At 36.1% G+C, this 15,446-nt stretch overlaps 1 long non-coding RNA gene across 1 annotated transcript in view; it reads right to left on the bottom strand.

Annotated features, from left to right (window-relative positions):
• Positions 1 to 8,421, bottom strand: part of LOC129038973 (uncharacterized) — a 24,157-nt gene extending 15,736 nt beyond the window's left edge. The window contains exon 1 of the long non-coding RNA XR_008503269.2: positions 8,167 to 8,421. This is a non-coding gene — a long non-coding RNA (uncharacterized LOC129038973). The remainder of the gene's footprint in view (positions 1 to 8,166) is intronic.
• Between the last annotated feature and the right edge of the window lie 7,025 nt (positions 8,422 to 15,446).

Below are 15,446 nucleotides of genomic sequence, written 5' to 3'. Positions count from 1 at the left end.
TATATATAGGCATAATATAAAATATGCCATCTTAACAACTCTTAAATGTGTAGTTCAGTAGTAGTATTAAGTGTATTCACACTGCTGTGCACCCAATCTCTAGAATTTTTCATCTTACAAAACTAAACTCTATACCCACTAAATGACAATTTACTCTATTCTCCCCTCAACCCCTGGCAATCATCACTTTACTTTCTGTTTCTATGAATCTGACTACTCTAGATACTTCATATAAGTGAAAAAGAGTATTTGTCTTTTTGTGACATTTTTAGCATAATGTCCTCAAGATCATCCAGGTTGTAGCATGTCACAAGACTTCCTTCCTTTTTAAGGCTGGATAATATTCCATGGTATATACATATACCGCATTTGTTTATGCATTCATCTGTCAAAAGATACATGGTTTGCTTCTACCTCTTGGCTATCATGAATAATGCTGGTATGAACATGGGTACACAAATATCTCTTCAAGACTGTTTTCAATTCTTTGGATATATACCCAAAAGAGGGATTGCTGGATCATACAGTAGTTGTATTTTTAATTTTCTGAGGAATCACCATACTGTTTTCCATAGTAGCTACACCATTTCCCATTCCCACCAGCAGTGCACAAGGGTTCCAGCTTTTCCATGTCCTCATATCCTTGGCAACACCTATTTTCTGCCTGTTTTTTTTTGTTTGTGGTTTTTTTTTTTTTTTTTTTTTGAGATAGGGTCTCACTTTTGTCACCCAGGCTGGAGTGCAGTGGCACAATCATGGCTCACTGCAGCCTCCACCTCCTGGAATCAAGCGATCCTCCTGTCTCACCCCCCAACTTCCCCCCTCCCACGAATAGCTGGGACTACAGGCACGCATCACCATGCCTAGCTAATTTTTTTATTTTTGTCATTAAGTCTAACATGTGATCTACTATTAAGCTATCTTCCACCATCATACAGATTATATTCATTAAATTAAAACCTTTTTTTGGTTCAGCATACTTAAGTTCAAACATAATAGTCAATACTGTGAGTGATTACTGAATCAGATAACAGTTTTCCAATATTGAAAAAAGTATTTCCTCAGTTTTGTGTGATATTCACAATGTAATAGCTACTAAAAAAAAAACACGCTTTTAAGTTTAATTTGCATTTTTAACACTTTACTCATCACTTTTTAAAGTCTAGATGAAGGGTATGGAAACATTTTCTATAATGGGCCAAACAGTGAATATTTTAGGCTTTGTGGGTCCAACATCTCTGTTAAAACTACTCTGCCATGGTAGCATAAAAGTAGTCACAAACAGTACATAAGTAAATGGACATTGCTGTGTTCCAGGGAAACTTTATTTATAACAACAGATAGCAAGCATGCCCTCTTTTACTGAATCCTGATTTAGATAATCAACAAAACAATAAATCAAGCTGTGCTGCTTACCAATTTCCCTCATGTAAATACTCCCACCATTATCAAATTAAAGTTTCAACACGAAGTTGTCGAAAGTAGAGTTAGAAAGAAATGCATAGTTGCATGCCATTTTTAGCATTCGTACCATTAATACAAATAGACATAAATAACCTCAATGGCACAGATAATAGTAAAAATGTAGTTAAATAATTAGGGAGTGATAAATTTTGAGTATTTATTACTTTGTAAAAAACAAAATTTTAGGTCAGGCACCCTGGCTCACACCTGTAATCCCAGTATAATAACTGGCTCTCTCAAGCCCATGTGGGTGAGCTCCAGCACCCCAGTGGTTCCAAACTCTAGTCTCCTGCCAATCCCCTTAGTGGTCTGAGAACCAATCCAACCCTTGCCCCTTGCACTCTTTCACAAACTTTTAAGAAAATATTCTCCTCTAAAAGGCAGAAACCTGCTTTCTGGATATATATCTTACTCTCCCATAACTTAATTTCTATAAAAACATCTTCTCTTCCAGTTTTTATTTTACTGTTATTCTAGTCTGGCCCTAAGGTAATTACATTTCTGACCAAACCTGCACTATCTTAGAATTTACAGAAGTAAACAATTGTTCCTGTGTTTGTATTGTGAGTCACATTTGGCCAAAAAGAATTTGCATTCCTTTAGAAGCTTCTAAAATTATAGCACTTCCTAGTCCAGGAACCAGTAACTTTGGGTAGAAAGTAAAATGGGTATAAGATCATACAACTGAGCAGAATCAGGGGATATATATTTTAAGTTAGCCCTAATATACACAGTTATTCTTGGACAACTGATTTCACTTATTTATATAAATCTCTATTTTTCTCTGCTCTACAAACTAAGGAGGGTAATAATACTTGGTATTCTTAAAGTTTGTGAGAGCTAATATTGCTCAAGTGATTTAAGAACTTTGGCTAATGGGGTGTTGGAAATGTAGGTCATCATTTATCATCGGACATGAATGTGAGGCATTAAAGATTGCAATTCCATGAACCTGACAAAACCACTTTAAGCTTTGAAAAATGTACTTAGATGGTTAAGGCAAATTGAAACTACCAGGTGAAATTAGCGTTTCAATTTTTATCTGCATTTTCTTTAACCATATTCTCCCTTTCTCCCTATGCCATAAGTAACTGAGAGGTGATAGCTTATTCAGGCATGTTTTCTTTTTTTTGTTTCCTTTGGCTCTGGAATAGATACTCTATGGTACCAATGCCACCATTTCCAGGTCTTTCCTTTCTGTGCTCTTCCTTTCTAACTCAATCAATGAATCCATATTTATCAAGACATTGTATTAGATCATCCTTTTTCTGTTTCCAGATTATTTCCAGGTTCTGGCTCTTAACCTTGTTATGAGTGCATACAAGCAACACACATCCTTCTAACACTGATATGTCTCTTTAATCATAAAACATGGGACAGGACACAGAATATGGGCACAGGAGTTCACTCTGGCAAAGCATAGCTCTTGCATGATAAATCTCATTCTATGTATTCTGCAGAGTCCAGTTTGGTTTATGCTTTAGTCTCATGAGAATCCCAGCCTACCCTACCCATGAATCCTTCCGGAGATGACCTATCTCTCTGTTATGAAGACACAAAGTGAAATCTGTTTAATGCATGAACTGTAATTATTCTTTACTCTCACTGAATGTTAATGTATATTTACAAAGCTGCACCAAGTTGGGAAATATATTTTGCATTTTTAGTAGAATACCATATTTATACTGCAAAGTTTTTGTTTTATGAATATTTTATTGAAGAGTAGCTGGGAATGGGTTATCCAATTCAAGGTTTTATTTGCCTTTTGTATATTTATGTGGGTTTGAAAGAGGAAACACTTGCTTTTATATCGGCTAAGATTAGTCACAGGTAATTGTGGTTAGGTTTGCTGAAATTCCTCATCCTAATGATGCAAACAAAAATCACAAAGCACAGAGCTTTCGGTTTCAGAGGTGACTCACAAAGTCTAGCAATCCATCTTGGAAGTCTTAGCAGGCCTATTTTTGGGCTGTTCTCCACACATGGCAAGGCTGAAGAATCCCAGGTGTTCTTGCTGAGAGCATAGTGAGAGCATGAGGATTGCCCTGAGGAGCAAGAAAATGCTCATTAAAGCAGGTTTCTGGTGGGAGATGACTCTGACTGGCAGGCCTGCATTCCTCCTTGTGGTGACCCCTTTCCTTGTTAGAGAGGGAGTCTGATGTCCAAATGTATCTGGGTTTAATGAGTAGCAGTTCACTGGGGACCCAGAGAGGGCAAAGTGCTTGCCTGGTGAACCAAGAACAGCATATCGTTTATTTTGCGGATATGACACTGTTTAAATAATGTAAAAGTTTTTCTTTTGTAAGATGCTTTCCATGCCTTAGTAAGTCTGAATGGCATATGTGGATACAGGAAACCTGAGGCTATGGTATAAATGGACTAACGAGGTTGGCTGAATTAATGATTCTGACAAAATCCCTAAATTCTCAAAAATAATTTGATAAGATCAACAGACATTTATGTCCCTATTGCAAATGAAGATGGAATAAAATTAGGAATTCTTCCCATAGGTCTGCAGATGTAGAATGGTTAATCAGGTGAAAAGATATTTAAATAACAGACCAGGGAATTAGGCCACCATATTGATTTTTTTAAATTGTTTTAATCTGTCAGATACTTACTAACAGCAAGCATATTTTGTCTTGCAGGGCGTATTTCAACAAAATGGCAAATAATATGTATTTTGGTGAAACCAAAATTGAGTAATTGTATATAACAAAATTGTGAATAGCCAAGTAGCAATTTATATATGGCTAAGAATAGAATTTTATACAAAATATAGAGTGCAATGTCTGTGTGAGAAGATGCATGACAACAACTACAGTGTTAAAGTCCTCAAGAAACACCACATGTGTATCATAAGCTAAGCTAAGCATTTACTTGGAATTAAGTGCCAAGAAAAAATATTATTTCCCTGTGGCATGATACTTTTGAAAGACCTCTCCATCACTCAAAAGTAAGGTGTTTTTTTTTCTGTCAGTATTCTAGAAATAAATTTGAAAGCACTTAAGGTATATGGAAAATTTTCTACTATTATTAGTATAAAAAACAACTGTGAAGGAAAACTCAGTGCTTTCCAAATCAATGTGTTTAATGCCCTCTTTATAGAATCAATTGTATCAACCACTTCATGATATAATTTGTTTTCTCCCATTCAAATGAAGTTCTAAATCTGCGGAATCTTAATTTAAATACTTAACTCCTATTAGGCTATGTCTTGTGCAACTCTGGCCAATTTCATTAATTTTTCTTTGCTTTGGTTTCCCAACTGAAAAATAAGGATCATAATGTAGTTCCACCTCTTCATCACATTCTATAGGGTTAGGCTAAACTGAGCACAAATAAAATATTTTTATGTAATAAAGGTATTACATAAAAATATTAATACTCTTGTAAATTTTTAATTATTACAATTTTAAAAACAACATAATTTTCCAAATAGATGAGTTGTAAGTATATGATTTAAGTCATCATTGAGCTTATCAGGTGGGCAGGGGAAGAAACTGATACACAGATATTTATTGACCATATTCTAATGCCAAGCACTTTATATGCACTATTTCACTCAACTGTCATTACAGTTTGAGGTAAATACTACTATAAGATCTACTTTATAAATGGGAAAATTGGGACTCACATAAGCCATGTACCTTGCTTAAGTTCATGCACATGGGAGGTAAAAAAGACCAAGATTTGAACATAGTCCTGTTTGATTCCATAGCCCAAGGTCTTAGTCATGCTACTCTGTGAATGCCTCCCCAAACTCCAGCTCCCTATTCATACAATCTAACACTTTGAAATACTACATAAAGTGCTATCTCAAAATATAAATGGAATCTACTGTAGTTGAAATCAACACACAATTTCTGAAATCTTATTCCATTCAAAACTTCCGGCTGAAATGCATGCAGTTTTGTCATCCAAATGAAAATAAATTTAGAAGAATCCCATCATATGAGCTAGTAGGTGAGAGATATGGAAACATATTTCTTGCTTTGTTAGCTTTGTGGGTCTGATAAAAAAATGCATATTCTTTGGATAATGTTTCAGTTCCCTTTGGATAACATTTCAATGTCCAAATGTGTCAATTCATGAAAGTTTTAAACAGAACATTTAAGCAAATATTTGTTTACCATGCCAAGAAAAATATGTGACCATGCATTATTTGGAAGTTTTTTAATCAATAGAATTATATTAGATATTTTTTCACCTCTTTCATGTAAAAACTATTATAGTGGTCCAGAAAAATGACAGATGCCTCCAGATTAGGAATAATCTGTGTGAAATAAGCAAAATAAATAAGCTACTCGCCGACTTCATTAGTACTTAGTACATTTTGAATCTAACTAAATATTTTAATTTTGGTAATTTTCCATAACAGTTTGTTTATTTGTTTGAGCCAGAGTCTTGATCTATCATCCAGGCTGGAGTGCAATAACGTAATCTCAACCTCCACACCTCTGCTCCTGGGCTCAAGTGATCCTCCCACCTCAGCCTCACGAGTAGCTGGGACTACAGGCATGCACCACCACACTGAGCTAATTTTATTTTATTTAAAAAAAATTTTCTGTAGAGACAAGGTCTCACTATATTACTCAGGGTGGTCTCAAACTCATGGGCTCAAGTGATCCTCCCAACTCAGCCTCCCAAAGTGCTGGGATTATAGGCATAAGCCACTGTACCTGGCTCATAACAGTTATTTTTAAGGGAAATATATAAATCAGATTAATTTTTAGAAAAATTAAAACACATATACTCTAAATATAGGAAAGAATGATATAAAGTGGTCATTTTTAATATTGATTTTCTTAAAGGAAGAATGCATATTAGTGTTTACAAAACATGGCTAGAAAATTTTTAAAACTTATAATAATATAAACTGCTATGGCTTACAGTTAGGAAAAAAAAATATTTTTTTCCAAAAATGTATTATATTTAAATGTTTGAGCCTCCTAGAACAGGGTGGTTTAGCTTTCTGAAACATGTATTTTTTCTTAATGATATATTATAAACAGTAAGTGTTACAGTGGGTTCAACTCATTTTTGAAAGTCCTAGAAGAGTACAAAATGGAGAGCTACATAAACACCAGGAAAGAAACCAAATTATTCAGAAATAACCACCTTATGTAAAAGCTTCATCCAAATGAGGATTTTTGTGTAATGTAAATAAACTTTTTACTAAAAGTAGACAGTTACCATTATTATTAACACTTTATCCCCAGGACGTACAATTTTCTCAATTCTAAGTAGTAACACAAAAATGCCCAACAATTGTTCTTCCTAGAAAAAAAAAAAACTGCTGTATTCAATTTGTATTTATTCTATTATTTTGCAAAATCATTCGAATATAAAAAATACATCATATAAAGTTTCACTCTACATAAAACAAGGTTTCAGAAAGAACTATTTTCCAGCCTGCCAGCTGTTTTTCCTCCTTTATTGTAAGTTAACAGTAGTGATATATCAAGGATATTGAGAATGCACAAATGTATTAAGTCTCCTGCTGCCTTGTCTGTAAGCATCTTATTCATTTGCAAAAAAGAGATGTACTAAAGTTTGTACTTGGCATCTTCCAGCTGAAAAGCTGCTTTAAAAGATACAGAAGTTGTTTTCCATTATTCTAATTTCTGCTACTCAATTCTACCTCAACCTGCAACTGACAACCAAAGAAAATAAAACATTCACTTTTATTTGCTTTCATCAAAAACACCACCAAAAATGAATTTGTTAATGTTAAATTAGTTCCATAACCTTCCATTTAGTTTTAAGTGACTCCTGAAAGAGTTATCCAAGATAAAGAGAAATGTTGACAGCATCTGATGGCACGAGAGGGAACTATCCAGGCAGAAAATCTCACAGCCCCAGCACTGCTTGGTGGTTCAGGAGTAGGAGAGTTAGAGGTGAAAATACACACACCCATGCTCACACACACACACACACACACATTCATGTGCACATGGACACATATACATAGAACATAACATCAAGGAGATTCCCCTCATGTTTGGAATTGCTTTAACAGACACCATGCCACATCAAAATGTGGCTAAACCAGCTGTGTTCAAAAGAGAAGCAGCGAGGCCAATGCCTTTCCTGGAAAAAGTCCAGTGTTGGAAGTCCATTGCAGCTACATCTGAGGTTCACTTGCCCATTCCTGCCAAAAGTGCGTACCTCTTAACCCTTTTGAGTCTATTATTGTTATTATTATTATTATTATTATTCCATCTCAAAATGAAGTTAATAATAGTCCCAAGACGTCATTTTGGTTTTAGACAGCATACACTGGATTGCACCTGTAAATGCTGTATAGTCACCTGGGCAGGAACCAGTAGTACGGGCCATTATTAGAGGTATTAAAGGCTCAGAAAATCAGTAGACAGATAAGTCAGTACCATACTCAATACAATCTTGATCCCTTGATCAATATCATAAAGATTGAAAGCCAAATTAATTTAAAATTAAATCTAGGCAAAACCCCATATCTTAATAAAAGTTCAAACTCTGACAAATAAGACATATTCAAATTGCAACAGCACTAATTGCTTTTCTTTCACTCTGGTTTACTTTAGAAGGTTTTGGTGCTGTCATTCTAATGATTACTACTGTTTTAAAAGCCTCTTAATTAATGTTTTAAGTTTTGTGCTTTTATCTTGAGAGCAGTTTTATAAAAGGAAACAATTTTGAACAAATAAAAAGTGTTACCCGAGCAGTTCTTCAGCTTAGCTAGCTGCACAGGTGTAATGGAGCACTTGGCACAGTTCCATTTAGCTTCTGGCATTCTGAGAATATTTGTTATGAAGCACAATCAGGACACACATCTTAATGGATGCAGATGACTGAAGTCCTCTGGCTGGAGACCATCCCTTCATATCTGTACAGCTCCGGTCACCAAAGGCTTCCTCAAGACTTCCCAGGGTACAAAGCCACAAAGTACAAATGTGAGGGTGAGAGGAGGGTTCTGTGCTAGAGCAGAGGCCAAAATGAAAGCTTAGTACGGTGCTGTTTTGGATAAAGCCTGGCGTAAAGTGGACACTCATTAAATGCTCAACTGAGGTTAAATCAATTTGCTATGGGAAGAAAACAAGGAAAAGAGGTAGAGAGCAGGAGTTAAAATGCTGAGAATTAACGTATTATGAAATGTCCTGTTATTATTTAATGAGCACTCAGCTGTGTCTCTGATATCACATAACCTAAATCATAACACCTCTGTTAAAGCTGTGTGGCTCAACCTGTCTGTTCTTTCATGGAGGTTTATTTTTAATTACTTTTATTTTGTAATTAGGGAGTTTTTTCTACCATAGAAACTGAGATTGACATGCTAATGAGGAGACAATGAAAATCTGATAATTTAAAGTGAAACGAAAATCTCTTCAGGCTAGTAACTGACTTTCCAGGGTTTGACATCCTTGTAGTGTATGATAAAGGTATAACTTCCAGTTAAGATTTGTGGTCCTCACTGCTGACCTCAGACTTGATCTTTAAAGAATTTGAAATATGACAAATGAACCTTGACAGAAATACATTTAACAACTAGTTTGCTGACATCCACAGGTAAGGCAGAGAAAACTGCCAGTTCTCAAAAAAACTAATTTGCATCTGGCTCTCACCCTCAGGAGCTGCCTCCAGGGCCCTGTTCACACTCACCTGAAGGAGCACTGCTGGGTGAGCCCTGCTCCCATGCCTGGGGACCCTGGACCATCTATCTGGAGCCAACACAGTGAGCCAGAGGAGTCAGCTCCTAACTTGTTAAAATGCAGTTTGTAACCACTGAGATAAATATTTACTTCCTTTACTTATGTTAGATGGTTTTACTCAGGAGATGAGGAAAAAATCTGCTTTGTAGAAATATCTGTTAAATTTCTGTTAAATGCCCAAAGTTCAACATTTTGAAAGGAAAAGAAATAAACAAACAAACAAAAACACTCTCTACATAATGAACATCTCATCTGTTATTAGTTACAGGATTCGCTCTACTTAGGTTTCTCCCTTTCCCACTCCTGAGTGTTTATGAAAGGCCAGTAAGTAATTAGCCTGAATGTCTGCAAAAGGGTATCAAACACAAATCTAGCATTTGAAAGACATAAACTCCTGTGAAATTCCAAACACAGTATTAATTACTTATTAAGAGTAATTAATGAAAATGACTACATTTAAATATCTTCAAAGACTTGGAAAAGACTCAAGTTTCCTTACAAACACAAATCCAAAATACGAACTCGTATTTTATGTTTGATGTCTGCAGTCAACTCTAGATTAAACTTGTTGTGTCAGAGTGACAGAGCTATGGAGTTAGTAAGTGCACAAAAGAAAAATATTTTGGAAAATGTAACTTTGTTAAAATCTCATACCTTATTGCAGTTGTGAATTGTTTAGCATTGAATGATAGCCTTTCCTGATGCCAGCATTTCATGAGCAATTTACTTGTAGTTAAATTGATCTATCAGACAGTTTTCCAAACACATTTTCTTTTTTATCTTCCTCTAAAATCTTGTTATTCAAAGTGTAGCCCCTGGACCTATGGCTTCTGCACTGAGTTTGTTAGAAATGTAGAATCTCAAGCTCCACACCAGACCTTCTCAAACAGACACTACACTTTAACAAACACTCTGAATAGTTCCTCCACACACTACAGTTTGAGAAGCACTGTTATAAAACACAACTACACGTTTCTTGTAAAGAAGAGATGGGTTTTTTAATTTTCAGAACTAATAAAGTCAATTTTTTTAATTCAAAAACTTTTCCTATTTAAATCAATTCAAACAATGAATGTAAAGGACTTTTAACATGGCTCTATATTTTTCTAGAAATCCCCCCTATTTTGTTGGAGGTTTGTTATAATAGTCCCAATATGCAATAAACAAGTTACAAGTTGCAAACAAAAGGATAATTCTTGATGCCAAATATAATAGTAACAACTAGTTTTGTCTGATGTAATATTACAAATAGGCCACGTTTATTATTCTGCCCTCGTTTATCAAATATTTTGTGTCTTGTATGTAGTATTTTCAGAATTTGTGATAATGGAATTATGCTGCAAATCCTCTCACAAAATTATAAAAAGCTTTGTTCAGAACAAGAGTAACCTCTGCTGGATTGTGATTGTCTTTTGAAAATCCAGAACAAAACTGAGAATCTTCTCTGTTTTTACAGAGAAAGAGCAACTGCTTTGTTTACTCGGAGATAATCTGCCTTCATTCTTTGAACTAAACTAAGACTCCTAATGAATAATATGCTGGTGTCCTGAAGAACACATTATCTAAATGATAATGTAACATTTTACTGTCAGATCACAAAATCAGATTTATTTACGCCAATGACATATTTTCTACTTAAATTTAAATATTTTCATGCATCATCTTCAATCTTTTAACAATAAATTATATTCAGGAAAAAAACTTAAAGAGATAAAGGAGTCTGAAGGTAAAAAAACTATGTTGATTTATTTGTTGTTTCCATTTTTCAAAAAATTTCCCAAAGTTAACAATGAAGAATTTTTTTTGTAATTTGTAAAAAGGCTTCATTTTTTAAAAAACAACCAAAAATTGTTTACCCTTTGGTAAAAGTACAAAATAATTGTATATTAAAAATAGAATGAGAATCACTAATAAGAGGTCTTCTTGTCTCCATATTGCCCATAAAATAAAATCATTTGATCCTAGAGATGCTTAAATGAGAGTCAAAGGAAAACTACCTTATGCAATCAAAATTGTTAAGCAGTTACCCAAAGTTTAAAGAGCAGTGTTATGAAATGCATAATATTCTGTACTTCTAATTTTTACTTTGTAAATTATATGTTCTTGTTGACAGGACAGAAAATTCAACAGGAAAAAAAGTGTAACCACGAGAAAGTATATAGTATATGTAAGAAGAGAAGATGTTCTTCAAAAAAGAAAGCATAGTTTTGATTCTAGTTCTTTCTACTCAAAAACCTTCCACAGCTTACTGTTTCTGATTGAATAAATTCTAAGCTTTTAAGCATGGCTCCAAAGTTTTTCATGACCTTGTCCCAAATCTTACCAGTTACCTCCTCCTACTTGCCATCCTCTCTTTATTCTAACCAAATCAACCATTTGCTACTTCCCTAGTGCAACCTGAGTTTTTCCATTACACACTTCCGCTCACATTGTTTATATGCATTGGGATAGTCTCTCTCCAATACCACCTCACCCTGCCATACTCCCCATTATGACCCCAAACTACCTAGAAAAATCCTGCTCTGTCAGTTAGAATGCTTATAAGCTTCTTGTAACAGAATACTCAACTAACTGTGCCTTAAATGATGTAAACATTTATTACCTTACATAGCAATAAGTCTGAGCTAGAAGAAGCCATGTGATTTCCATCATTCTATTTTGCTATCTTTGAGATGTTGACCATTGTCTTTGGACTTCTTTCCTTATAGTCACATGGTAGCTGCCACTGCTCCAGGCATCATATCCTCACATATCTATATCAAAAGGGAAGGAGACACCGGGTGCAGTGGTTCATGCCTGTAATCCCAGCACTTTGGGAGACCAAGGCGGGTGGATCACCTGAGGTCAGGAGTTCGAGACCAGTCTGGCCAACATGGTGAAACCCCATGTCTACTAAAAATACAAAATTAGCTGGGCATGGTGGTGCATGCCTGTAATCCCAGCTACTCAGGAGGCTGAGGCAGGAAAATGGCTTGAACCTAGGAGGTAGAGCTTGCAGTGAGCCGAGATTGTGCCGTTGCACTCCAGCCTAGGTGACAAGAGTGAAGCTGTCTCAAAAAAAGCGGGGGGGAGGGGAGAGAAGTTCTTCTCATACATCTTTTTTAAAAGAGAAGGAAAATGTTTTCCAGCATGCCTTCAGTAGACCTTTGTTAGGTGCCAATTGAAAGAAACCATCCATGCCCATTCTCTAGCTTCAGAGGAGGCAGGAAATGCAAGCATTGCAGCCTATAAAATGAATAGCCTCTATACTATCCAGGAGGAGGATGGGGGTGGGGTGGGAATAGCTGTTATGTAGGCAATCAATGGTTGCCTCTAGTACTCTAGTCCTCCAAAGCCCAAATCCAGTAACATTGACTCCATGGAGCCTTCTCTGAGTCATCCAAATAAAAATAATCTTTCCTTTGGGTTTTCACAACCCTATGTACCTTTCTATTCACATTTTGCTTTGTATTATAGTTACCTGTGTATTTGCCCCATTTATATTATAAGAATGTACCAATTCCATTCTTATTCATCTTTCGTTCCCCATATGCCCCTATGGCCTTGACCCTTAGAATCTGTCTTGAATAAGTATTCTTGAAACCTCACTAATGTGAACCACAGTGAGATAGTTCATTTTAGCTACAGAAGGAAAAACAAAAACAAAAACCCACATAGCCCAAAATGAAATGTAGGGCTTTCACCACAGTTGCAATTAACAGATATTCTGTTTTTCAATATGTAAACTACATGGTTAAGAGTCAGAAAAAATATATGTAGAGAAGCTGAGTTTATCCTCTCTCCTGACACACACACACACACACACAGACATAAAAGGCATCCTGTAAAGACTGGTCCACTTGTTACTGGAGGACAAAGTGGAGCCTCCCAAGGGCTTATCCTCACAGGATTCTAGACTCAAGTCAATTCAGACCAAAAGGATTAGGGCTAACTACTAGGCATAGAGGAGCAACAAGGCTAGAAATCTCCCGAGAAATCTGTGGAACAAAGTTGCCATATCACTTCTTGATTCAAACCTCCTCTCTTAACATGAAAGAAAAAAACATGTACCTCAACTTCTGCCACTCATGGTTGAACTTAATCCAAATTCATGCATTCAGTCTCCCATGGAGACTACGGCACTGCCAGAATCTCCAGAAGCCATTGCCAGTAAGAAAGTCCACTTGAGTCAAGCCTCAATCTGGGTTGGAACGCTGCTCAACTCATGGATTGGCCAAAACTAGTCCCATCCAGTCAAGTACCATCGGCTTTCTGCACTCGGTTCTGTTAGCAAAATGCTGGCTGCAAATTGAGTTTCTCAAGCAAAACAAGGACAGTAACAAATTGTCAAATATCCTAAACATCAACATTGCTGGTTGTGTTTAGTTAAATGCCATTTTTTTCCTAACACGAAGTCAAAGAATTGAGTCAGGTTTTCTCAATGCCAAAGCAATTACCTCCAATCAAGGGGTAGATGACATACAGAGAAAAATCCAGCTCAGTGGTTCTTTGCTTTTGATTTGTATTGTTACATCTCTTACCAAAGACTAACACTATGGCAACCTGCACATGCAAAACAGTCAAGTGTAGGAAAAGTCAATCTAAAAACACAGTTTCTATATTATTCTAAAGGTCAAGTTAATTGAAAAAAGTTGTTTCTTTGGACTGAATGGTAATTTTGGTTTTATGACCAATAAAGCCATTTAAAATAAGAAGCAGCTGATTTGTATGTGAAGCTGCAGATTATTTGAAAAATACCTCGATTGCAGTGTACATCAGGTCAGTTTACATAAGCAGCAGAGGAGCCCTTAAAGCTGGGCCTTGGTGAAGACATAGGGATTAGCACTCTGGCAGACACATGAGAAGGGCAGGAATGCTTGTTCTCAGCTTTTCTACCGAGAGGACAACTGTCCAGCCAAGATTAAGCTGAAAAGACATGACAGTTTTCTTAACTCTAAAAGGAGAACTTCATAACCATCTGATTCATATGATAAATGCAGACCTGAGATCTGATAATTAAGGTCAACACATTCAAAACAAGGCTTGAAATGTCTTACTTATCTACAATGGTGTTACACCAATATTCAAAACTAAGTTTCAGTTTCTGGAAAGCATTTTTGCAAAAATGGATGCAGCCAATAGCATAAAAACGGATCATTTAATGTCACAAAGAAAATCTATGAGCACATCTGGATAGTCAAAGTAAAATAGTGTTACTATTCTTTTAAGGGAAGTGCTTCATTTTTGAGCTATTTTTTTTTCCATTTTAGACTTGTAAATGGCATTCCTATGGTCCTGTTTTCCATATACAATATCTTAACCAGGATTTTATATTATTTTATTATCATTCTTCACATATGTTAAATGCCATCAAAATGTAGTGATTGTTTATAGTTTAACATCACAAAATAAAAAAATAAAAACTTTGAAATCAAATTATTTATTTGGGTCACTTAGCCCATAATCCCATATACCATACATGTAGAAGAGAAACAAGTTATGTATATATACAACCCCTCCCTTTTCTTCTCTCACCACACATCTGGGCAAACTAAGAAGTCTGCAGTTACTCCCATTCCCTTCTTACTCCTTTACAACCCCCTCCTACCTTGGCATGAATGGCGGGTAGAGGAGAAGCAGGAGGGAATTCAAACCAAGCAAACCTAGGAACCCTTATCCTGGCCTGACTGTCTACCCACAATAAAAATCAGAGCCACTCTCCTCTCTTTGCTTAAGCCCTTCTATACTAGCTTGGATGTCTGCCCTGCTCTCTCCAAAAAGTCCCATTATACGGGTAATAAATCCTTTCATACCCTCTTGGTGTGTGTGTGTGTATCATTCTCAAACTTAAAATTCAAACCACTTTGGTGGGAGTCGTGAGTAGATGATGATCCTGCCATCCACAGGGCAACCAAAAAGCAACTGGTAGACTAACCGCATTGTCTAGTTGATGACCACCACCACCTAGGAGTCCTTCTTTTCTTGCTCTTAGCTTGCTCACTGTCTTTGATGACAATTATTCATGTCTCTCCTTTACCACTGATACTATTGCCTTAACTAAATTTCCGATAAGTCACAGTGCCCATTGACCTAAAATATCCCATAGTGCGCATGAATCCTTTACCTCACAAGCAATAAATCGAAATAAAATTAATTTTTTTTTTTTTTGAGATGGAGTCTCACTCTGTCACCCAGGCTGGAGTGTGGTGGCGTGATCTCGGCTCACTGCAAGCTCCGCCTCCCGGGTTCATGCCATTCTCCTGCCTCAGCCTCCCAAGGAGCTGGGACTACAGGCATCCGCCAACACGC

The sequence above is a fragment of the Pongo pygmaeus genome, chromosome 5 (assembly GCF_028885625.2).
Source record: "Pongo pygmaeus isolate AG05252 chromosome 5, NHGRI_mPonPyg2-v2.0_pri, whole genome shotgun sequence".
In the NCBI taxonomy this organism is placed as follows: Eukaryota; Metazoa; Chordata; class Mammalia; order Primates; family Hominidae; genus Pongo; species Pongo pygmaeus.
The sequence above is the reverse complement of the archived record's forward strand: the minus strand, read 5'-3'. Positions and strand labels throughout refer to the sequence as shown.